Genomic DNA, 8,457 nt, shown 5'->3' on the forward strand with positions numbered 1-8,457 from the left:
AAAAACTAGTTTTAGTTCAACTAAAGAAAAAGAAAATGATCTCTTTGGTTTTTGAAGGAAAAACTTTTGAATAGAAGTGACAATGAATTGAACCTCTGGGTATGAAGAAAAACGTAAGCTTCTTTTCATTAAGCATGGGAGGATGACAAGTACAGCTTAAACTACCTCGTGGCTATAAACAGCACCTTCATGCACAGCGAGCATGACAGAATGAGAACTCTCTTTTACAACTGGAAATAGGGTGCTGAAGTATAGACAAGTGCGTTTTCATACATAGCACATGCTAAAATAAAAATCAGCAATTCAAGTGCATTCTGCTATATAGTACATTCAAAAAATAAAAATCAGAAATTATCTATTGATCTTATAATTATTATTTATACAATGATCTCTATCAAAGGAATCTGTATCAAAGGTACAGTATTACCATCCTCAGCAATGCAGTCATTATTCAATTCATGAAATTATTGAAAGACTACTCAGCTTCATACAAACTCAGAAGAACAATCATGAGAAATTCTGAATGTTAGAAGGAATATGTGCTAATTCTTCCAGCCAACACTAATAGATATTACAATGGTAAGAAGCTAGACACCAGAAATATTAATGAGAATACGAATCAAACGAATCAAGTTTACCTTCCACTACTCATTTCCCAGAGTTTTCGTCTGCTACTTTTATTTATATAAGCTAAGACAAGCTTTCAGAGTTGGAACTATCAATATAGGAAGATTTAAGATAATTTCATAAACCCGGGCTGGGAGCTGTGTGGAGTAAGACTTCCAGATGCTGACTGGCAACTTTGACTCAAAGCCCAGCTAGGCAGACCAGGAGGAAGAGGAGGGAGGGACAACAAGTATGTCACCAGCGAGATACTGAAAGGAATGCCTCTGCCCACCAGTGACACCAGTTCAGACTCCGAGTTACTGCCCAGAGACCCATTGCCACCTCCCAAGGAAGTTATCAATGGGAACATAAAGACAGTGACTGAGTACAAGATACAGGAATATGTGAAGAAATTCAAGATTGTTGGAACCTTCAGGATTGGGATCCAGGAAGCATCAAAGGCTGTGGCAAGGAGAAAGGATTGGAAGAAGTTTGGCAGCTTGGAGTTTGACCCACTAGGGCCCAATGTGGCCAGTACCATAGTCAGTGATGATGTCTCCTGTTGAGAACCGCTCTACCCCACGTTTGGGGGCCAAAATGTCGAGGACCACCCTATCAATGTTGGAACCTGCACTGCCAAAAGCCTTGGGGGCTAAATTATTAGAGCCCACACTGCCCCAAGCTGCTCTGGTCGGAGTTCAGCAAGAGAGTGAGTGAGGACAGACACGAAGAATGGAGACCAGAAAGAGTGTGACTCAATCCCGTTTATTATTCAGTCTCTCTTCTTCTCTCCAAGTCTCTTGTTCCTAGTCCAAGTCCCAAGTCTAGAGTTGAGTTCCTATTCTATGTTCTCTGTCTAAAGTCTCAAGTTCCTAGTGTCTAATGTCTAATTCCAAGTTCTTCCTCCAAGTGCCAAGTGCCTAATGTCTAATAATAATTTCTTCTGTCTGCCTCTCGCCTTTTATATGTCTCACTTCTAAGCCACACCTTTAAGTCATGCCCTTAGGTCTTGTCTCTAAATTTTATCTCTAAGTCACGCCCTTAAGTCACACACCTTTAAGTCTCACACATCCAAGGGAAGATCCTGGGTATCTAAAAACAAGATGTTATCAGAGTGTGCTCAGCTGTTGTAGGCTATTGTACCCAAGTCTCTTGTCAGGGTATAAGGCTCAAATCGGCTCCCCACAGTCTCCATGACATTCATCACTAGTAAAGAAGACCTATACTGCCAGGAAGAGGAGGACCCAATGAACAAGCTCAAGGGCCAGAAGACTGTGTTCTGCTGCATTTGCAAGGGTGATCATTGGATCACCCGTTGCCCCTACAAGGACACGTTAGGACCCATGCAGAAGAAGCTGGCTGAACAGTTGGGCCTGTCTACAGGGAGAAGCAGAAACCACCAGGAAAGCTGGAGCCCATACAGGCAGCCTAGAACAAGACAGGGAAGTATGTGCCCCCTAGTCGCTGGAACTGGGTCAGCCACAATGGAGAGTCTATGCAGCCAAACCCCAGAGATGACGACAATGCCATCATCTGTGTCAGTAACTTGTCTGAGGACACTCATGAGACTGACTTGCAGGAACTCTTCCGGCCTTTAGTCTCCATCTCCAGAATCTACTTGGCCAAGGAAAAGACCACTGGGCAGTCCAAGGGTTTTGCTTTTAACAGCTTTCACCTTAGGGAGGATGCTGCGTGTGCCATTGCAGGAGTGTCTGGCTTTGGCTATGACCATCTTATCCTCAATGTCCAGTGGGCCAAGCCATCAACGAATTAATAGGACATCTGCTACCTGCTGCTGTTGTCCAGATCCTCAGGGACAGAAAGCTTCCAGTAAACAGATTCCAAATGCAAAAATAATGTTATATATTATTTATAGTTTAAAATGCTTATCATTAAACAGTGTAGGCATAGTATAGAAATCAAAAAAAAAAAATTAAAAAACACTCAATGAGAGTAGGTGACCTGGAGATATGGGTCTGTGGCCATGACTTCTTGTTTTCTTGTGGAGCCACCCAGTGCATGCTTTGATTCCCAGGATGCACTGGGTGGCTCAGACCATCCATACCTCCACGTCCAGGGGATCCAGTGTCTTCTCTTAGGCTGTGCTAGCACAAAATGCTCATGATATGCAGACATATATGTGAACAGAACATTCATACACATATAATAAAGTGAAACAAATTTAAAATTATTTACAATCATTTTTACTGTTACAGAAAATGGAAGACATGAAAATTTTGGTCCATGACAACAATATTTGAGAATGTCTCTATTTTAACTTCTTTCCTATGCTACTATTCCTGTAGATGATACCACTTACTTGTAAACCATATCTGGAACACAGAGTAGAGTCTAGATTGATGTATGCTACTGTTTGATTATTGTAACTCAGAAGTTTATGGAAATTACAGACAAGCATATTGTTACTCTCATGTGATCCAATATTATGAGGCTAAGAATTGTAATTTTACTATATCCTGGGCTATCTATCCTGGACTGTATATCCCATCAAACACAAAACCAAATGAGTAAATACATAAATATGTAAATAAATATTTTAATTTAAAGAATATTCCTTGTGATATTAGGAATTATTTTAAAAGTCTTCCTGGTCCTTTGGTATTTATTTGATTGGTTTGATGATTTTAGAAACTCTGTAAAAAGTACAATTATAAACAGGACACTTGAGAGTAAAAAATCCATTGAAAAATAAAATAATATATAAAATAATCTATTCCTAAAAATCTAATACATGATCATCATGAAGATAAGTGGTCATGGGAAGCAAATCTACCTGATCCTAAGTTATTCACTATACTGTAATTCCTGCTCATAATGAAAGACAGGGGGTATACACACATATGCACACATTAAAAATACACAACAAAACATCTTTAACCCTTCTACTACTGGCTCACATAATTTATAATTGCTACCTGAACACATACCCATCAAGCTTACTCCTTACTTTGATATTTGTATATCTATTGTCTTTCATTTCTTCTCAAATCGTATTTGTGTGTGTGTGTGTGTGTGTGTGTGTGTGTGTGTGTGTGTGTGTGTGAAGGGCACAAAAAAAGTGCCAATCTTTTGTGCTTAACTATTACCTTCTTGATATTGCCATAATACCACTTACATCATAGTTTGTTTCTAATCTGTAATATCTTTCTTTCTAGGTTGAATTCCTTATATTATGTAAATGTAAACAGACCAATAAATATATGTTGTCATACACAATAAAAATACATTATCAAAGACATGAAAACCATGTCTGGATGTGAAAAATAGTAGCTTACAATCTAGCAAATAGTAGACTTGTGATTTGTTTTCCTAAAAGTTAATATCTATTAGAGCCTTTTTTCCCACTTGTTGTTCTTAATGTAGATATCTTATCCAGCAACAATGAGCCAATTCAAGTTGTGATCACATTCAGATTCACTCATGAGTAAATCTGGTTACTCTTGTTAGGATTATTGCCCAAGGTTATGATAAAAGAAGTACAATCCTTAGTGAAGCAAGCTGTTGTCTTTAGAGGGGAATCACTTCTTCATCTCCCCTCAGCAAGACAACTCATATGTTTTAGTGCCATTAAACTAGCCAAATACTAGTTGTTATTGCTTCACTTTCAGAATTCTGTTAAGAAAACTTTTTAAAGTGCACACCAGTGTTACAAATACATACCATTAGTGTGCAGTTGGGAGCCGACCTTTAGCAGAAAGCGGCTAGAAAGCAGCTATCCACATGCTAGCCACGCCTCCAAGGCTTACGTCATATCCATGCGCCTACAAGGGGCGTGGCAAAAGTGTATAAATACCCTAGATTTCCCTTCAAATAAAGAGACTTGATCAGAACGTCTATCTTGTCTCCATTCCTTGCATCTTTTCTCCTTGTCCTCACTCTCTCTCCCTCTAGACCCTGACCCAAAAACCGGAGTGGCAGTTTGAAGCCAGGCAGAGCAGAGCAGGCCACAACATAGTAACTAACCAGGCTTTTAAGTCTTTTGTCTCAAGCCAGGTAGAGCAGAGCCAGTTGCAACAGTGTGCTATATTCTTAAATTCTCCCAAATATTTGAACTGTTGACTTAAATATTTCAGGGATTATTATGACTAATTATATTAATTTTAGTGAAAGCAATTGAAGAGTACACAATGATTAAATGGAAAATAAATATTTTATTGTTTATTCATAACTAGATATGTATTAGTAGTTATTTGAATACATCTTTTTTATAACTTATAAAATACAATAATTAAAATAATTATATACTTATTATTTTTTATTTCTTTACATTATTTTACTCTCTCATTCTCTATGTGTATGCTTTTTTGTTAAAGTGCACACTAGTGTTACAAATACATACTATTAGTGTGCTATGTACTAATTTCTCCCAAAAATTTCAACTGTTCTGCTTATTATTTTTGTTATTGTTCGGGGATTATTAAAGACTAATTACATTAATTTTAGTGAAAACTGAATAGTATACAAGGAATAAATGGGAAATATCTGTCGCTGTCTGTCTCTCTGTCTCTCTCTCTCTGTCTTTATCTCTTTCTCTCTGTCTCTGTCTCTCTCTCTCTTTCTCTCTGTCTCTGTCTCTCTCTCTGTCTCTCTCTCTCTCTCTCTCTCTCTGTGTGTGTATGTGTGTGTGTGTGTGTGTGTGTGTGTGTGTGTGTGTATGTGTGTGTGTGTGTGTGTGTGTGTGTGTGTGTGTACTGTGTTGGTACAAACTTGACAAGGAGTGACTGTGGAGATCAGAGAATAAACACCTTTGGAAATCAGTTCTCCCACACGTGGGTCCTGAGAATTGAACTTAGGATATCAGTCTCAATGGTAAGAGCTTTTTTCCATCTTTATAGCCCAAGATGTACAATTTTTAATTACATTGGTTTTTTTTAAAAATATGCTTTTCTATAACATAACAGAACTAGAATATTTAGAAATGGTTTTGACTTATTAATCTTTCTCTCACATACTGAAATACAGTGCAACAATTACACAAAATTAAGATTAAAAGAATTGTGTAAACCTGGATACATTTCTTTGATCACAAATAGTTATGATATGTAATTTTAAATATTTTCCAAATAGATAGATAATAATGAACAGCATATCTCTGCACAGATAGAGGCCATACTCATGGGTGTGAGTGAAGTGTAGAAATCTAATAAAAATAATAATAGATATCTTTTTTTCTGTCTGTAAAAACTCATGGGGAAGTTTCTGAGAATACACAAGCAATTGAAAATAAGACCTTGACAGGCAGCCTTTCTGAAATAAAAAGCTATTTTTCTTGCTTTTTTCTTTTATTTCTGAAAGTGATTTTTCCAGAGAATTCAGATACCTTTTTTAAAAACTACTTCACAAATAAGTGAAAGTTTCATAATGAAATAAAGGAAGAATTTCACTAAATCTTTTAATACCTTATCAAGGGCAAAGTTGCTTTGTGAAGAAGGAGTTTGAAGCCCATTCTTTCATTGTTCATTAATTAAATATTGTCTGATTTGAAAGTCAGATATGAGCTTAAGTATTATACATAAAGAAACATAAAATCAACATATATCTGATTGTTGTTAATCCTGACATTTTAAATAAATATGAAAAATTAAAAAAATATATTTTTATTTTTTGTGTTTACAGACACGTAACTCATTATTTTTTTATTTTAACACTAAAAATAGGCAACATTTTGACAAATTTGGTATATTCTGTTTAAAATCTTTATAAAAAGATTGTAAGACACTTATGTACCATAATAATATATAATAAAATAAGATACTATTTTAAAATTTTAAATATCAGAATATATTAGGCCAGAGTATAAAAATAGAATCTATAAATAGTTAAATCATATTATGTGTACAAATTTCTTCACTTGGGTTTTACGATATTTACCGTGCTAAATTGTAGACTTTTCTATTTTCTAAATGTTTGGTTCCTCAAAATGAATGAGTTGAAAATTATACTCAACTTAGAAACCATCGCATCACAAGCACTGAGCCTGTGTTAAACCATCAATAACAAAGTACCACCAAATGAGAACACATCTATCATATTTCCAGAACACACTATTTCTATGAATCAGAAAAAGACCTTCACTAGACACCCAAGCTACCTATGCCACTATCCTGGACATTTAGCTTCCAAGCAGAGAGCTTAAACTGTCCAGATTAACCACTGTAGTAGCTTAAAACTGTCCAGTTACTGCATTAGTGAGAACAGGATGCACTCTTTCAGGGAAAGATCACCTGTGATCATCATAGAAGGACTCATGATAGTATGGCATTAATATTACCATTGTGACTGGATGAATTCCAGCATTATTTATCTTTTCTGTCACCACCAACACACATGGTAAAATAAGTAAAACAAAAGCAACTCTGTTTTAAAAAATATGTAACATTAATAATGCATGTGTTGGTGAGTATGAAAGTACTTGCTTAAAAATTTAAGAATCAAAAATTTAAAAATCAGAGACCTGACATTTTTGACAGGATTTATTTTGCCTACTGTATTTATATTTTAGGAATAAATCCTGAAATAATAATAACTGTTTTGGTAAAATAATCAAACAAGCCCTGTTGTAAAATTCTCAATTCTATAAAATGGTGGAAAACTAGAAGTCATTTAAATCCCAGAAGAAAATATGACTTAGAGAGCCAGAAAAGCATTAAGAAGGCAGGCATAAGTACATAAGTACTTTCTTTTGAAAATATTGTTGCAAGTTGTATATATTTACTTGTTTTTACTTTATTTATTGTGTGCATGTGTGTCTGTGTATGTTTGGGTGCACTTGTCACAATATGGATGAGGACACCAGAGTACAACTCATAGGAATTCCATCTCTCCTTTCAGCTTATGGAACCTGGGAATCCAACTCAAGTGGCCACAGTTGGCAAGAACCCTTACCCTTGGAGCCACCTTACTGGCTCTTTTTTTAAAAAAATGCAATTGAATACTTTATTTTTCTGATCTTTTGTATCAGCAAGACCTGTAATCAGAGAATAAAATACTTTTGTTCAAAATTTTGTATTAGATTAAACTCAGTGAGATTTCCAATAGTCCTCTGTTTAAACAAATTAAACACTCTATGCCCTATCCCATACATCTTACCTATACAAGATACTTTTATACATGTTAATTAGTTGATTATTTGTCAAAACTTAGGGAGAGTGTGTTTATGTGTGTGTGTGTGTGTGTGTGTGTGTGTTCACATAATTTGCTGACTAGTTCTTAAAATTATAGTAAACAATAAAACTGCCTTTATCAAATAAAAATAAATATAAAGCAATTTAGACCAGTAAAAGACATGGTACATGTTCAAGAATGTTATAAGATGTAATTCATCTGTAATAGAAAAATCAAGAACTTTTAAAATTTAATGTTCTTTAATATTTTAATTTATTCTTCTCCCATACACTATATCCTGACTGCAATTTCCCATTTCTGTATGCATCCCAGGCCCTCCCCTCCACCTACCCTCTACCCTAGATCCACTCCTATCCTCTACCCTAGATCCACTCCTTATCCATTTTCCTTCAGAAAAAGAGCAGGCATCCCAGGGATATCAACCGAACATAGCATAACAAGTTATAATAAGCCTAGGAACAAAATGTCATACCATGACTGGACAAGGCAACCTAGTAGGCAAAATGGTCTCAAGAGCAGGTGAGTTAGAGCAACCCCACACTCACAATGTTAGGAGTCCCAGAAGAACACCAGCTCCACAAGAATAGCATATATGTTAGAGAACCTAGTGCAGAACCATGTTGGCACTGTGGTTATCACTTTTAGCCCCTGTGAACCCACCTTAGTACATTTTATGGGCCATGTTCTCATGGTGTCTTAATTGTT

The 8,457-nt window shown here is 35.9% G+C and overlaps 1 pseudogene; it reads left to right on the plus strand.

Moving 5' to 3' along the window:
- The first annotated feature begins 786 nt into the window (after positions 1-786).
- On the plus strand, positions 787-2,452 carry LOC117706070 (eukaryotic translation initiation factor 3 subunit G-like; annotated as a pseudogene).
- Positions 2,453-8,457: the final 6,005 nt, after the last annotated feature.

Source organism: Arvicanthis niloticus, chromosome 3 (assembly GCF_011762505.2).
Source record: "Arvicanthis niloticus isolate mArvNil1 chromosome 3, mArvNil1.pat.X, whole genome shotgun sequence".
In the NCBI taxonomy this organism is placed as follows: domain Eukaryota; kingdom Metazoa; phylum Chordata; class Mammalia; order Rodentia; family Muridae; genus Arvicanthis; species Arvicanthis niloticus.